An 18,439-nucleotide genomic window follows, 5' to 3' on the forward strand; every position below is an offset into this window, starting at 1 on the left:
ACCAGTGTCTATTCTGAAATGGTGTTTCATTGATGTCCAGTATAAAAATATTAAGCCTCTCTTTACATTAGCATTAATAGAGGCACATGATGCAAGAAAGCAAGCTTATACAGCATCAGCCAAAAAAAAAAAAAAAACAAAACATTCCCATTTCACCGATCCATTCATTCCAAATGTTTGTCTAGTTCTGCCTTCAATTTATTTAAGCTATCAACTTCCACAACAACAGATGGAAGTTTGTTTCAGCAATCAGCTACTGCTGGCTAAAGGCAAACTTCTGCACATCTGTTCTGCAACTGCCTTTCCTCACTTTGAATCTCTGCCCCCTCAAGTTTACAATCTGATCAAGAAGAAGGATCCCATCAATATTGAGCCTGCTCAATCCATTCAAGGCCTTATACACCTCAATCAGATCGCTTCGCAGGTGCCTAGTTCTAGAAGCTGCAATTTGCAGAACTTAAGCCTTTCTTCATAAGAGCACCCCTTTGTTCCCTTCACCAGTCTTGTTGCTCTTCTCTGTACTCATTCTAGCAACTCTATATCCTTCCTTAAATGAGGCTTCCAGACCTGGATGCAGTACTCAAGTTGTGGCCTGATTATTGCCTTATACAAGAGGATAATCACCTCCTTATTCCTATTCGAAAAATTCTTGTATATCATTGATAAGATCCCATGACCTACTCAGACAGCCTGTCTGCACTGCTCAAAAAACTTCATATCTGACTGCACTATTACCCACAGTTCTCTTTCATTCTCCACTACCTTGAGTGTAACACCACATAGTTGGTACATTTCTCTGGTGTTACTGCTACCCATATGCAGTACTTTGCATTTATCAATGTTAAACTTCAGTTGCCACTTCTTGGCCCATCTACCCAACTTTTCCAGATCCTGTTGCAGCAGCATACTGTTATTAACAACCCTGCCAACCTTTGTATCATCTGCAAACTTTGACATTAAGCTTGATATACCTTCATCAATATCATTGATAAATATACAAAACGACAATGGGCCCAACACCGAACCCTGAGGGACACTACTAATAACATTAATCCACGTAGAGCAGTACCCATTGATCACCACTCTGTCTTCTCCCACTCGATCATCCTTTTATCCATTGTAGCAACTTGCCCTTAATGCCATACTGCTCCAATTTGTACAGTAGTCTTCCATGTGCAACAGTATCAAAAGCTTTCCTGAAATCTAAGTTTATGATATCAAAATTATTTTTTGCATCCAGTTCCTTTGTGACCACATCATAGTATCCAATCAAATTGGTTAGACAAGACTTCCCTTTGACAAACCCATGCTGTGCCTGAATTATTACTGCTGTCTTGTCTAGATGATCTTGCAATGCTTCTTTAACCAGTGACTATTATTGAAACTTGTGGTACAGAAGTCAAACTAACAGGTCTGTAATTACACTTGTCACCCTTTGTGAATTGGAGATACATTTTCACAACTCCAGTCCATGGGGACTTTCCCCGCATCCAAGGATGTTCTCATAATTATGGCTAAGGATTTGCTTACTTCCTTTGCTGCATCCTTTAATATAACTGGATAGATCTCATCCACTCTGGGTGCTTTTCTTATGTTTAACTTCAACAATTTCTCCTCCACTTTGCTCTCAGTTATTACAAAATCATGTAACTCCCTGTTAGAGTTTAATAAACATCTGGTCCTCTCCTCCTCCTCCTTGAATAACTCCTCATGTGTGAATGTAGATGCAAAATACTCATTTAGTTTGGCAGCTATCTGAGAATGATCTACAGTCAAACCATTGATATCAAGTGGACCAATCTAATTCACCCCCTTCCTTTTAGAGTTTATATAAGTAAAGAAGTCATCGCTGTTTTTCTTTGTATCCTTTGCCAAAGATAATCTGCCTTTGCTTGCCTAACCTCCTTTGTGACTTGATTACAGACTAGCTTGTATCTAACATAGGCTTCTGTGTCGCCTGACAATTTACATGCATCCCATGCATTTTTCTTCTCTGCCACAAGTGTCATTAGTTCAGCCGACATCCATTTGAGCCTGAACTTAGAGCAGTATTTCTTAGTTGGAACAAAAAGCCTAGTAGCTTCCAAAATTACTTCCTTGAACGCTTCTCATTTAGAATTTGCTGTTGTGGTCCCACTGTACAGAATCTAAAAAATCTCTGAGACCACTGTAGTCGCTTTTACAAAAGCAAAAACCCCGTTCCTTTTCATAAAGACAACTACAGTGGTCTCAGTGATTTTTTTTTAAGTTCTGTACAGTGGAATCAACTGATGTCATGATGTCATTCCAGCAGACTTCACCTATTCTACCTGTTCATGATGTCATTCCAGCAGAATTAATCTATTCTACCTGCTCATGACCATTTTATTATATCATTTAGGTATAGCTATCTTTTTTATAATATAATAAAATAAAGTTTTGAAAGCAGTAAAAAAGACAGCATCTAAACCGAATGCTGTCTTTTTTACTGCTTTAAACTTTGATATTGTTCTGAAAAATTAGTGGCACTAGAAAAATAAAGTTCTGGAATGTTGAGTTAACAGATGTCTTGCAGTATTTCGGTTTTCTTTTCATAACAGTTGTTAATGACACGACAAAATGAAATTTTTTTCCTCCCCTTCAAATGAAAATAGCAATTAAAATTAAAAAAACTTATAATCTAACTTCTTTTATTACCATTGTATTTAATGTATTATTACTGGTTTTGACTTTTTCTGTTTATTTGTTCCTGGTGCTACACAGCAATAGAACTGAAATTAAAATTGTTATGTAGTGCCAGGAATTTTTCAAGTACTTTTATTTTTTTTTTATTATTATTTTTTTGATTCCATCACGCAGTATGTTAGTCCACTTTAGGAAAGTAGACCAAACATCAGTTCAGGTTTTCAACTTGGGTGCAAAAAAAAAAAATTCTGCTTCTAAGTGTCAGATTAATATACAGTATATTTCAGTTATTTGGGTCACCAGTTAATCGCTGCAATCTTTTATTTGGAACAATTCTTTAAGAACAGAACCTAATCAAGAAAATAGCTTCGCTTAATTGGGACATCATGCCGTTTAATCAGGGCAGGAGACTGCAGCACTCGAGATTACCCTATGATTGTCTCTGACAAGTCTACATGGTTCGTTCGGATTTCTGGAGGTCACAACCATAAAACAATAAAAATAATTAGCATTCCCCTCTTTGTTGTGCTTTTCTGTTACTGCAATCTATTATAAATGGATAGTAAACTCGATCTTATTGAATTTGCGATAATCAGGGACTCACATCTGGTGAGCATGGGCATGGGTATGTGCTAAAATAACCAGGGTCCTGAGCTGGATATCATCATTCTTCTCTTTCTTGGTGATTCCCTTCTATTTCTGGCTCTTGTTCTCTCTCTCAGGGGTAACTCAGAATTTTTTTTTTTTTTTTTTGGCTGGTGCTGCAAAAGCCTCAGCTTTCCTTGCACTATATGGCTAATTATAATAATAATAAACACTGACAGCTGGAATTCTGTGGGTTATTATGGTGAAATGTGTTTACACTTCCATGAAATCTTCAATCATATAAAAAAAATAAATTTTCAGAATCTTCTCTTCATTCCTATTTTTTAAGCTTTGTAACTTGTTACTCCATTCTCATTTGCACTTATTGTGTTACTTGCAATTTGTGTGTGCTGTGTTTTGTTATTGATTGCTTATCTTTGTTACTGTTTTAAATTTTAACCCCCACCCACAAATGTTCCAGTGAACAGAAATATCAACCAGTTAGTATGTACATATTACAGTACGTATTAATTAAGCTATGCATGTAAGTGTAAATTTATTTTTATTTTGCTAATCTGTGGAAAATATTTTTCCAATTTTCACATATAATTTAATTTTTTAATTGGTATGGTAATAAAGTGTAAATTTGTGCTGATGGATAATACAACGTGCTAATGAACTTGTTTTCACAAAATCTCTAACAATACTGACAAACTTATTGCGACGTTTGAGAGTTTATTTTTATCGCAATTAGTTTTATTGCAGGGCTCGCCGCGTGTACAATAAACTAATCACAAACGACTTTCATATGTATGCCGTAATAGCGTCACACGTATCTGGCTGACACAGCTTCTCAAGAAATAAAGTAACCTACTGGGCCATGTCGGCCACATATATGCGACTTAAAAAAAAACTTTTTTTTTTTTTCATATTTTAAGCGAAAAAACAACAACACTGACACTACAATATTTATCTTAGAATTACTAATCAAATTATTTGCTAAATATTTTTTGGCTCCTGGGGAATTTTTTTCTTAAACTAGCTTGGCAGTCAACGTGTTAAAGGTAGGATGACGTGGTTAGCTGTTAGGTAAACTGTATGTGATAAAATAACTACAGGTGATCCGGCACCCCTACAGATCCCAACGCTGCCAGATTAGTGATTTTCAACCTGTATAAGTAAGGAAGTCTTTCTTTGCATCCTTTGCCAAAGATTTCTTGTAATCTGCCTTCATTTGCCTTCCTTTGCGACTTTATTACAGACTCGCTTATATCTAGAACAGGCTTCTGTGTTGCCTGATAATTTGTGTGCTTCCCATGCATTTTTCTTCTCTGCCATGAGTCTCATTAGTTCATCTGACATCCATTTAGGCCTAAACCTTGAACTGTATTTTTCTGTTGGTATGAAGTGCCAGTAGCTTCCAAGATTAATTTTTTGAATGCTTCCCATTTAGAATTCTCTGTTGGAAATGTCATCAGTTGGTCCCACTGTATATAAATTTAATAACTGTTTGGAACTACTGTAGTCACCTTTATGAAAACAAAAACCCTTCCCTTTACTCCTGATGATAGTAACATCTTTAAGTAAATCCCACATCAGTACACTGTGATCATTGCCTCCTAGTGGTTTGTTTATCCATAGATTCTTCATGCACAAATAATTACTGCTGATAATCAGATCAAGAGTATTATTCCCTCTGGTTGCCTCTCTAACGTGCTGCTGTAGAAAACAATCATCCAATAAATCCACAAAAAATCTTACTATTGTGTGAGTGACCAATCCACAAGTTCCAGTCAATATCTGTGAAGTTAAAATCCACCATTATAAGACATTCTGATTTACTGACTCACTCTATTTCTCTGTACAATTGTTCACTGTACTCATCAGAGTCATTAGGCCTATAACACACACACACACACACACACCCTCATTTTTGATTTCCCAGTGCTTATTTCACCCCAACCTGACTGAACTTTGCACCTTCCACCAGCATGCACTTAGATTTTATGTGTTTCTTAACTACAGCATAACCCATCCTCCCTTCATATCCTGTCTATTTTTTGTGTACACATTGTACTCCCCAAATTCAACCTTGCACTGCTTATATCTATATAACACCATGTCTCTGATATCCTAAAAGTATCTGCCTTTGATGTCTTGACCAGCACATCAAATTCATAAAATTTATTCACTAAACTCCTAGCACTGGTGTTCATGCACCTGTTCTTACTCCTAGTTATCCTAATACAGCCAATATATTTACTTGTCCCATGGTGACTCCCAGTAGTTCTTGAAATCCCCATCCCCTTGCTTACTAGGCTGCTGCTCCTTCTAATAGAAGCAGTGCAAGTATCACTTTCACCTCTGCCTGCGGCTACTTTTTATCTTTTAGTCTTGAATCCCTTCAAGTTAGCAGTTTCCTGATCCACCTAACACTGCCTCGATAGCATCACGAAATATTATTGAACACTCTGTTTAAGTGTATCCTATCCCTGTAGAAGCATTCTCTCCTGCTAACAAGCACAGACTATCTAAATAAGTGAATAATACCAGATTGTCTCAACAACAACAAAGTAACATTAGATACCATTGGCACAGCCATTTACTGTACTCCTGTAGCAGCCAACCGGATGAAAGGAAGGGAAAATGGAGACCAACATAACACAAAATGCAAAGACAAGGAACGACCAGCCTGGGAAAGAAGACTACAGCAAAAGACAGAAGAGATAAAAGTGAAGATAGGCCAACTGACCCAATACTAAGGGAGTAACGTAAGTAAGAAGCTGATGAGAAAAGTGAAGGTAATCCTCAAGAAAGACAACATCCACACCAAACACGAGACATATAATCAGAGGATCAGAGAATACCCTGACACCCTGAAGCAGAAACTACTGGCACTCAGCAAGATACCATTGTTACAGGGAGAGTGCTCAGATTAAAACAGACAAGTTCAAGTCCCGTGAAATTCATAAAAGACATCCAGTTGGCCAAAAGTACCAGCTACAGCCATGACAGAGGGAGAAACCTAGATAGAACCAGTTAGAACACATGGAGACCAAGGCCTGCCTCTGGTGGTATTAAGAAATACAATCAGAGGCTGGGAAGCATGCTAAAATCAAAGTTGAATGGCAGGAACATGGTCACATCCATAAACACTTATGCAGTCCTAGTACTAATGCACTCCTTCAGAATCATAGATTGGACCAACACCAAGCTGGAGGAGATTATGAGATTGACCAGAATAATGATGACCAAGGGACTCCAACATCACCTGAAGGTGGCCATCGAGAGAGAGAGAGAGACTGACCATTGAGAAAGCAAGTGGGAGGGGATTGACTGACCTCATTGAATGTGGACATGTGTTGTGTATTATGTAAGGTGGCCCGTAAACATTAGTTAATGTCTGCTACGATTCTCTGTAATGATATACAAAACTCTGTACAATGGCCAGAAATGAAGTTAGTACTATGTTTGCATAGTGTGTGGAGGCGCCTCCGTAGCCAGGTGGGAAGGAGCAGCAGTGCATAGCACACGCTTCTTGATTAGACTGGGGTTCGAGCCCGTCACCACTGACACAAGTAATTATAGACCTGTGAGTTTAACTTCTGTTCCAGGAAAATTAATGGAGGCACTAGTTAAAGAAGCACTGCAGGATCATTTAGACAAGACTTCAGTTATAGCTCGGACACAGCATGGTTTTGTTAAGGGAAAGTCTTGCCTGACCAATTTGATTGGATACTATGATGCAGTCACAAAGGAACTGGATGCAGGGAATAACTTTGATATTATATACTTGGATCTTAGAAAGGCTTTTGATACTGTTGCACATGGAAGACTGCTGCACAAATTGGAGCAGTGTGACATTGGAGGCAAATTGCTGCTGTGGATAAAGGGGTGGTTGAGGGGGAGAAGACAGAGAGTGGTAATCAATGGACACTGCTCGTCGTGGACTAATGTTATTAGTGGAGTTCCTCAGGGCTCAGTGTTGGGTCTATTATTGTTTTCTGTATTTATAAATGATATTGATGATGGTATATCAAGCTTAATGTCGAAGTTTGCAGACGATACAAAGGTAGGCAGGGTTGTCAAGGACATTACGGACACTATGCTGCTGCAACAGGATCTGGAAAGGTTGAGCAGATGGGCTGAGAGGTGGCAAATGAAGTTTAACATTGACAAATGTAAAGTACTACACATGGGAAACAGCAACCCCAGAGCAACGTATCAACTCTGTGGTACTACACTGACAGTGGTAGAGAATGAAAGGGACCTGGGGGTGGTTGTGCAGGCAGATATGAAGTTCTCTGAGCAGTGCAGACGGGCTGCAAGAGTAGCTCATGATGTATTGTCAATGATATATAGGAATTTTTCTAGCAGGGATAAGGAGGTGATTATTCCCTTGTATAAGGCAATGGTCAGGCCACACCTAGAGTACTGTATACAGGTCTGGAGGCCTCATTTCAAGAAGGATGTAGAGCTGCTGGAACGAGTACAGAGAAGAGCAACAAGATTAGTGAATGGAACAAAGGGGTGCTCTTACAAAGAAAGGCTTAAGTTTTGCAAATTACAGTGTCTGGAGACTAGGCACCAGCGAGGTGATCTGATAGAGGTGTATAAAGCCTTGAATGGTTTGAGCATGCTCAATGCTGATGGAATTCTTCCTCTCGCTCAGAATAATCACCTGAGAGGGCATAAATTCAAATTGAGGAAAGACAGATGTAGAATAGACGTGCGGAAATTTGCCTTTAGCCAGCGTGTGGTTGGTTGGTGGAACAGACTTCCATCCCTTGTCGTGGAAGTTGATAGCCTAAATAAGTTTAAGGCTCAGCTGGACAGGTATTTTGAACGAACAGAGGGGTGAAGTGGAAGTGGTTTTTTTTTTTTTTTTCTGGCTGATGCTGCATAAGCTTGCTTTCTTGCATCAAATGCCTCTACTAATGCTAATGCTAAAATACGGAGGATTTGGAAAGGTCAGGGTATAACCACCGCATATCCCGGAGCAATGTGGCCTTAGTTGCTAATGCTCCTAAAAACAAAATAACAAAACAAAACAAAGCATAATGTGTGTTGTGTTTTTAGTTGTTTCTGGCCACTTAGCTATCAGGAAGCACCGATCACCAGGAAGACTGCTTCCCACCCGTCCATGCCATGAGGAGGCAGACCCAACTATACACATATTAACTAAATGTAATATTACCAGCACCCATAGGAAGAAGCAGCACAAGTTTCAGTCTCCTATAATCACATACGGTGGTGAAAAGAATCCTACATCCACTGGAGAAAGTGTAATACCAGTAATGCCAGCAGTTCCCGTGCCCAAGAAGCCCAAATCTGGGTACAAGCAGGTGAAAATCCCATCTCTAATAAACTGGAGACCAGCGAAATCCTGCACCTGAAGGGGCTAGCATACAAAAAAAAAAAAAAAAACCTTTACCCAAAGGGACTAGCATAATTAACAACTTTAGAATAAAAATAATTGACCTAATTGAACAACAGAAAAAGGCAATTTAGAACCGGGATTACTTCTAGAGAGAACACTGCACCAATCTACCAAGCCATAAGAAAGCAAGACAAACAGCACATAACACTCAACTTCAACAAGGGGACCACACTTACTCAGACAGAAGAATCAAAGACAGTAAGATGCACAAAGGAGACACTCCATGGCAGAGACTACATAGATAAGATGGCTTCCAATGTTGGCTCACAAATGGAAGACTCTTCCCTGAGACTGAAGGATTAATGCTCGCCATCCAAGATCAGGTAATCAACACGAGAACTACAGGAAATACATTGGCAAGGACCCTGGAGTAACAAAATGACATGTTGTCAATGCAAGCTGGCCCCAGAAACAATCCAGCCCATCACCACAGCAGGATGCAGTGTGATCAGTCTGACAGAATACACTCACAGACATGACCAGGTGACCAGGATAATACATCATAAACTAGCACAAAAATACCAGCTATAAAGAAAGTTTACCCTAGCACAAGCATCAGGCTGTACTGGAGACCTCTATTCACAGACTATACCATGCCATCATAACGGACAAGGTGGTCCCACACAAATAGACCAGAAATAACTGTCATTGACAAGAAGGAAATGGTTACCTACCTGCTCAGTATAGTGGTGCTCAACACCAGCATCCTCCAGAAAACATACAAGGAAAAGATCAGGAGGTACTCAGACCTGAGAGAGAAAGTCAAGGATGTGTGGGATAATGATCATCTCAATCATCATGTCAACGACTGGCATGGTGTCAAAGAGCAGGGCCATGCAAAAGTACTTAGGAGCCAGGATGCAAAAGGGGCTAAGGGGCCTCATTTATTTATGTTGAGACATTTATAGGTGCCTCCGTAGCCAGGTGGGAAGGAGCAGCAGTGCGTAGCACACGCTTCTTGATTAGACCGGGGTTCGAGCGCATCACCACCAAATACAGAGGATGTGGAAAGGTCAGGGAATGACCACTGCATATCCCGGAGCAATATCGTCTTAGTTGTTGCTAATGCTCCTAAAAACCAAATAACAAACAAACGAGACATTGATGGCTCCCTCGATTGGGGTCCCTTAAATTGGGGCCATGGTGCTTCGCATCCCACTGCACCTGCCATTTGCACGGCCCTGTCAGAGAGCCTCCAGAAAGCTATAATCCTGAACACCTGTAGGATAGTAAGAGAGTTCCTCAGCCAACAGAAAGCTACAATCCTGAACACCTTTAGGGTAGTAAGAGAGTTCCTCAGCTGACAGTAACAATAATAATAATAGTAACTAGACACAACCAACCACCCCATGCACTTGGTACTAGTACCATCATGGGGCAGAAAAAATCTCATAAAAAAAAGAAAAAATCTGTTTTTTTATAATAATAATCGAACAAGAGGGGAAAGAAGGCTCACAAGGAATTCTGAGGTAACCTGTGGAACAATAAAGTTAGCCGTAACAGCTGTACCTACCCCCTGGAGAGAAAACCAAGGATGTATGAAAGATGACAAAACTGGAGATTCAGTAGCAGAGGTGTATTGCTAAAAAAAATATTATTATTATTAGCCATATGGTGCAAGGAAGCCTGAGGCTTATGCTGCACCAGACAAAAAAAAACATTCCCGCATTACCCTGAGAGAGAGAGAGAGAGAGAGAGAGAGAGAGAGAGAGAGAGAGAGAGAGTCAGAAGTAGAAGGGAATCACCAAGAAAGCAAGAAAGAGAAGAATCATATCTAGCTCAGGACCCAGGGTTTGCTAAGCCCATACTCACCAGATATTAGCCCCTGAGGTAATAGTACCGGAACGCTCATTCTCCAGAAGACTATATGATAACGCCACATCGACTCTACAGTAACTGATTCAGACTGCAGACTCACAGTTCATAGAACAACCAGTTCTAGCATTCAGCTCATGGCGAATCAAAATGCAGCTTTCACACGCATCACAGTATATCTCATTCGCTGGATCTGTTTATCTAACACATTGTACTTTAGTAAGAAACTTTCAAGTTTCATTGCAAAATTTATATTTTTGATTTTAAATAAATTTTTAAAGAAATCTATTAATTTTAAAGATTACTATTAATATATATTTTTAGTAGCAATGGGCAAAATAGATATTACTCCCTTCCCTTTGATTATGCCGTTGTTTCATAATACAGGTCAATCATCATTAATTTGGCAATGTTGGGACCTGTGGGGTGCCGGATTAGTGAATTTGCCAAATCACCGGTGGTTATTTTAGCACATACAGTTTACCCAACAGCTAACCACCTCATCCTACCTTTAACACATTGACTGCCAAGCTAGTTTAAGAAAAAAAATTTCCCAGGAGCCAAAAAATATTTAGCAAATAATTTGATTAGTAATTCTAAAATAATATTGTAATGTCAGTGTTGTCGTTTTATTCGCTTAAAATATCAAAAAAAAAAAAAAGTTTTTTTTATGTTGCATATATGTGGCCGACATGGCCCAGTAGGTTACTTTATTTCTTTTGAAGCCGTGTCGGTCACATATGTGTGACGATTTACGGCATACATATGAAGGTCATTTGTGATTAGTTTATTGCACAGGCGGCAAGCGCTGCAATACAACTAATTGTGATAAAAATAAACTCTCAAATGTTGCAATAAGTTTTTCCGTATTGTTAGAGATTTTGTGAAAACAAGTTCCTTAGCGCACTGTATTATCCATCATATTGTGTTGTGTTTTTTCACAAGTTTGTAGAAGTTTGTTGTTAAAAAAAAAAAAATCTAAAAGGAATGGCTAAAAGAAAATTACTAAAATAAGAGAAATTACCGGAATTTACAATTAAGCAGAGTTAAACTTCTCACAGGCACACCACTGTCGAGTTTTTTTAGAAGTCAACTTTATCTGTTATGGACTATATATGGTGTTTGCGTTTTACACCACGAGAGTCACTTGCACTTCCTTTATGCATTGGAACCATGGCTGGGGCTAAATGTGAGCAGGTTATAATAATAAAAGCAGAAAAACAAGTGGGAATGGCTTGCCAATGTTTACGAGTTCGCGCCGACAGCTGATGCTGCAACCAACGCCACCAAAACAGTAGTGGCAGGTCGGTGCACCTACCTGGGAAATTTGAAATTATGTTCGTGGAATATGTCCGAATTAGCGGAGGAACCAGATTACCTATGGCCGGATTAGTGGTGGTCGACCTGTATTAGGTGTATAAATTTAATGATTTTCTACATTTTTTCTAAATGTCATAAGTACCGAACGTTGTTCCGGCCTGAATACACCACTGTTAAGTAGGAAGTCCAACAATTGGCAAACCCCAGGAATAGATAACATCCACAACTACTGGTACAAGAAGTTCAGCTGCAGTCCCACACGGGCACAGCAGAGCAGTTTACCCAGATAGTGAAGCACCCTGACACAATCTCAGAGTCTCTGACTAAGGACAATGACACCACAAACCATACAAAATACAGAGCAATCACCTGTCTCCAAACAATGTGCAAGATCCTGAGCAGCTGAATAATTAAGAAAGTATCAGACAGCTTAGGAGCCAGAACATCATGGCTGAGCAGCAGAAGGGATGTAAGCAGGTGAGCAAAGGATGCAAGGATGCAGTTGACCATTAATGCTGCAGTTATGGAGCTAATCTGCAAGAAGCACTGAAACCAGCTTACATTGACTGCCGCAAAGCCTTTAACTCAATGCCCCATAGCTGGCTGATTAAGACACTGAAGATCTATAAAGTGAACCCAACACCTACACACTTTCTATTAGCAACCATGGCAAAATGGAGAACCATGATCAAGGTTGAGAACATCGGGATCAGACTGATCCCCATCAGAAAGGAATCTTCCAGTGAGATGCCCTGAGACCACTATGGTTCTGTCTAGCCCACCATCCACTATTCTCAATAACAGCTGCAGATATACCTTAATAACAGCAAATGCAGATATACCTTAAAAAAAGGGAGGAAGAACCTGTATATCCTGTCTCATTTGATGTACGTGGATGACATCAAACTCAAAAGCCACAACCAAGAATCAACCACAACAGCTACTCTGGATCATCAAAGAGTTCAGCACTGACATCAGCGTGCAATTTGGCCTAGACAAATTCAAGACCTATGATTACATCAAAGACACCCAGTTGGATGAAGAGACTGAAGCCATGACAGAGGGAGAGACCTACAAATATTTGGGGATGATGCAGGCTCACCAGTTAGAATACAAGGAGATCAAGGCCTGCTTGACTGAGAAATATGATCAGAGCTGAGAAGCCTGATAAAACCAAAGCTGAATGTTTTTATCAGGCAGTAAACACACTTCTGCAGTCCAAGTACCATGTACTCCTTCAGGATTGTAGATTGGCCCAAAACAAAGCTGGTGGAGATTATGAGACCAACCAGGATAATGACGATGAAGAGCTGCCAAAGCTGGCCATTGAGAGACTGACCATAGCAGAGAAAGGAGGAGGGAGGGGACTAGGCGCCTCCATAGCCAGGTGGGCAGGAGCAGCAGTGTGTAGCACAGGCTTCTTGATTAGACTGGGGTTCGAGCCCATGACTACCAAATACGAAGGGTGCAGAAAGGTCAGGGAATGACCACCACATATCCCCAGAGCAATATGGCCTTAGTTGCCAATGCTCTTAAAAAAAAAAAAAAAAACCAGGGAGGGGACTGATAGACCTCACTGAACAAGAGAAGAAAGAAATTAAGAACCTGCTCGATTAGTTCCAGAAAAATACAGCACCAATCTACCGAGCCATGAGAAAGATGGGCAAACAGCACACAATACTCAGCCTTAACAAGGAGACACTCATACAGACAGAAGAAACAAAAATAGAAAGATAGATAAAGAATGCACTCCATGGCAGACACTACAATGACTTCCATAAAGATTACATAGATAAGATGGCCTCTAACGCATGGCTCACGAACATGAAGCTGTTCCCCGAGACTGAAGGATTCATGTTTGCCCTCCAAGACCAAGTAATCACACTAGGAACTATGGGAAATACATTGCCAAGGACACTGGAGAGACAGATGACACATGTCTGTGATGCCACCTAGCCCCAAAAGCAATCTAGCGCATCACCACAGGAAGCAGGGTTATCACCCATATTCACAAACATTAGTATTAATAGTGGCAAATGATGCAAGAAAGCAAGCTTATACAGCATCAAAAACAAACAAAAAAAAAAAAAAAAAAAATGACACTTCCCATTTCATCTATTCATTCCTTCCAATAGTTTGTCTAGTTCTTCCTTGAATTTATTTAAGCTGTGAACTTCCACAACAATACATGGATGGTTGTTCCAACAATCACCCACCCGCTGACTAAAGGAAAACTTCTGCAACCATCCTTCCTCAATTTGAATTTGTGTCCCCTCATATGTGTAAGAGGAAGAATTCCATCAGCACTGGGCTTGCTCAATTTGTTCAAAGCCTTAAACACCTCAATCAGATCATCTTGCAGGTGCCTAGTCTCTGGGTGCTGCAATTGGCAGAACTGAAGCCTTTCTTTGTTAAGAGCAAGAAAGGCTTCAGTTTGTTCTCCTCACCAATGTCGTTGCCCTCCTCTGAACTTGTTCCAGAAGCTCTACATTCTTCCTAAAATGACACCTCTGGACATCACCAGGCAGCTGGGATAATACATCAGAAGCTTGTGCAAAAATACCAGTTGATAAAAGAAAGTGTGCCATATTACAAGTATGAACACCAGGCTGTACTACAGACTCCTACTCACAAATTATACTGGGATTGTGCTACAATAATGGACAAGATGATCCCATACAACACAGCAGACATAACCATCATTGCCGACCGGGCTAGCCAGATGGGTAAAGTGCCTGCCTGGCAACCCAAGGGTCACAGGTTCGATTCCCACCTCGGGCTTGGATCAAAGTACTGCAAAAACCTTGGGAGGTGCATTACGGCCACAGAAGCCTATGCGCCAACAACTACCAAAAAAAAAAAAATAAAAAAATAACCATCATTGACAAGAAGAAAAAGGCTACCTGATCGACATATCAGTGTCCAACTCCAGCAACCTCCCCGAATCCTATGAGGAATAGATCTGGAGGTACACAGACCTAAGATACGAAGTCAAAGAAATATGGCATATGGAACAAGTTAATGACACTCAATCCTTAACACCTATAAAAGAGTCAGAGAGTTCCTATACCACATAGTAATAACAATAATAATAATAACCAGACGACATCCCCCTCCTCCATTCACTTGGAGCAGTACCTGCCACAAGTGTACTGCTGTGGCAGGTTATTTGGGCCACTGGTTAATAGGGGCAGCTGTCTATTTTGGACAAATCTTAAAGAACAATCTAATCAAGAAAATAGCCAGGGTTTTCTTTGCTTAATTGGGACAACATGCCATTTAATTGGGGCAGGAGACTGCAGCACCCGTTTGTTAATTAAACTAGCAATGGCTATAAACTTAAAGTGGCACACACTTTAATCCACAATGGCTAGTGACATTTCAGCAATAAGATGGTGACACAGACAATTCAGCTGAGAATTTCTGCTGAATTGTCTGTGTCTGGCTTATTTCTGCACCTTTTGTGCTTCCTTTCCCCTGCCCCCTTCCTTACAGGGCACTATCTCTGCTAGAAAATTATCCGCTTAATTTTGCCTGGGTTGGTTCTCCTTCTTAAGGTAATGACATTCCCATGCTCGATGTCTGTTGAAGATTTCATGTTTCTGGAATTGCAGTGAACCAGATAAAGTCATTACCCTAAGATAAAGCTGCCCATGAAAATTTAAGCAGATGTTTATCGACACAGTACTGTAATGGAATTCTTTATACTTTTTGGGGGGGGACTAATTCTCACAAAGGGAGAAACCACCACATAGCTTCCAAAGAGGGTGTAAGTTGTTAAAAATTTACCAGCGCACCACTGACCACAGCCCTTCTAGTTTTCTTTCATCACTCATCTCACTCTCACTTTGCCTTCTCATAACATACAGTCTCTAATTAGCATGAGTTGTGTGCACTTGTGTTATCATTGATACTGAACCAATGCGTGCTGTGATTTCTGATAATTTTATTATTTTAATTTTATAAAATTTTGGACCCTTAACAAGATGCCATGTAAAGATTTGTCACTAGCCAAAAAAATTGCCTTACTGGACCAAATAAAAGGCCATCCACCCAATATCAGTCATCGTTGTTTGGCGGAGATAACTGGAGTACTGAAATCTACAATTGCACACTTGATACACCAGCAAGATGGACATGCCTTGAAAAAACAGGGAGCATCCCAAAAACTTAAACATCAAGGTAAGGATCCTGACATTGATGATGGCCTAAATCAGTGGTTCCCCATTGTAACTGGACAAGGAGTGTACGTCAGTGATCCAATGTTGAAAAAGAACTCAGAGGAGCTAGCTAAGAAGATCGGTCATGATGATTTTAAAGCAACAGATGGTTGGTTGTCTCGAGGGAAATGTAGGCATGAAATTAAATTCAAGAAAGAACAAAAGGTAAAAAAGGTAGTGCTGATTCTATAAGTGCAGAAGAATGGAAATCCAAGAAACTATCCATCTTACTTCAGAAATTTTGTGCAGATGATATCTACAGTGATTGTGCCATGCCAAATGGTTTTCTGTGCTACAATCACATAACACTGTTGAGTTCAAAGAAAGCAGTGGATCACATAACTGTGTTATGTTGTTCAAACATGTCAGGAACTGATAAACAGAAGCAGCTGGTTATTGGGAAAAGTGCTAAGCCTCAGTGCCTTGAGGAGGCTAAGAATGGACAGTTTACCGGTTGAATACTATGCTAATAAGAATGCTTGGATGACTTCCGAAAATTTTAAGGAATGGTTAACGAGGTAGGATGTGGAATTACAGTGGAAATCAAGAAAAGTTCTTCAGATTCTTGACAATTGTGCAGCACACCCCAAGTGTTCAGAATGTTTGAAAAACATCCAGCTGGAATTTCTGCCTGCCAACACAACATCTTTGGTGCAGGCAGTGGATATGGGAATCATAAAAAATTTGAAGATGTTGTACTGCAGAAAGTTAGTGAACCACATCCTAGAAGTGATTGAAGAAAATCTACTGACATTATCTTCCATAGCCAAGGAAGTGAGTGCAAAGGTTAACCCTCTCCAGGCAGTACAGTTTGTTGCTGATAGTTGCCGAGAAATAAGCAGTAAAACAATTCAGAACTGTTTTTCTCACTGTGGTTTGAACTTTCAGGCTTGGAGATTCCAGAAACAGCTAAAAGTGAATATGAAGCCATTTCAGAACTGTAAAAAGTTAGGAACTATAAAGAATTTGACGGTATTGACAATAATAAAACAGAAATTAAGATTGTGAGGATGCAGTTGTTGAAAGCATTCTTTCAAAAAACCAAGATGAGGAATCAGAAGGCAAGGTGACACTTCTGAACTTGAACAAGTGACTACACAGGATGCCAGGAAATTCATTGAAGGGTTACGGAATACTTCATGCAGAAGGCAATGAAGGCAGTTCATTATCTGCACTAGTTGTCTGTGCTGATTTTGTTCACTCAAGGAAGACTCAATCAAAAGAACACATTAGAGCACACTGGATAAATTCCTCTGTTAATGACGATTAGGAACTAAAAGTTGAAGGGTAAGCATGTGCATATTTGTTATATAAATTAAAATTTTAAATATCAATATTTTTCTCTAATTTGTTGTGTATTTTGCTTTAATAAGATTAGATAGAATGATGTTAAGGACAACATATGTATCCTCGGACAGGTCATTAATGATGTTGATATTGACGATTAGCGAAAATGGAAAGTTCTGCATTAAGAATATTTAAATATTAAATATTTGGTTCTAATTTATTCTGAAATTTATTTGAATAAATAATTGTTGCTCAGTGAAATGGTAGTTTGCCTTTTTGTATACATTTGTAATTCTATTTACGTGAAACTTCACATATTTGAGGCAACCGCTTAATCCTACCAAAGTGCACTAGCCCTGATTTGTCCCAATTCATTGGAATCCACTGTATTATCATCATAAACATTACATAATATGTACTAAATAGGATCAGGATATTCTCCATAATATTGCTTTTTATTTTTCATATTTGTATTACTTTTACTTTGCTTTATACTTTTTCACCTTTTGACCAGCATGCTTTAATCTGTAGGTTCAAAATGCTGTGTAGTCCAGGTTATGCTTTTACAGTTATAGTCTCCTCATGAAGTTAGCTACAGTAGATTATCCCCACTAATGATTTGTTTGATATACTGATACTGTTGCTTAACTCCTTCCCTATGTTCAAAATCTACCTTATTCTTAATCTTCTACATCTTTATATTTAATCCCTCTAGATGTATATTTATTATTATAATAATAATTTATTAATTTTTATTTATGTTTATTCAGTTATAATTAAATCATGCTATTTAGTTAATCATAATTTTTGGTACTTAATTCTATAACATGCAACGCATTTAGGTTTTCAAATTATTTATACTTTTTCTCTCGGTCCTTATTCTTCCTTTTATTTTAGTTCTGGCAGTTTATAACTGATAAAATAACACCACATACCTTACCATATTATATGTACAGTCGATTCCGGTTATTTGGGACACATTGGGACTAGTGCATTTTGGCCCGATTAAGTGGCTGCCCCAATTATCCGAAGTTTCATGTAAATAGTTAAAAATACAATGTAACCCCCCCTTTACAATCAAATCACGTTACGACGAGTAAAGTACCAT

At 39.3% G+C, this 18,439-nt stretch overlaps 1 protein-coding gene across 3 annotated transcripts in view; it reads left to right on the forward strand.

Moving 5' to 3' along the window:
- The window catches only part of LOC150081822 (MORN repeat-containing protein 3-like), a 175,488-nt gene that overhangs the window by 56,274 nt on the left and 100,775 nt on the right, over positions 1-18,439 (forward strand). The window lies entirely within an intron of this gene.

The sequence above is a fragment of the Mastigoproctus giganteus genome, chromosome 8 (genome assembly GCF_048544385.1).
Source record: "Mastigoproctus giganteus isolate SK-2022 chromosome 8, ASM4854438v1, whole genome shotgun sequence".
Classification (NCBI taxonomy): Eukaryota; Metazoa; Arthropoda; class Arachnida; order Uropygi; family Thelyphonidae; genus Mastigoproctus; species Mastigoproctus giganteus.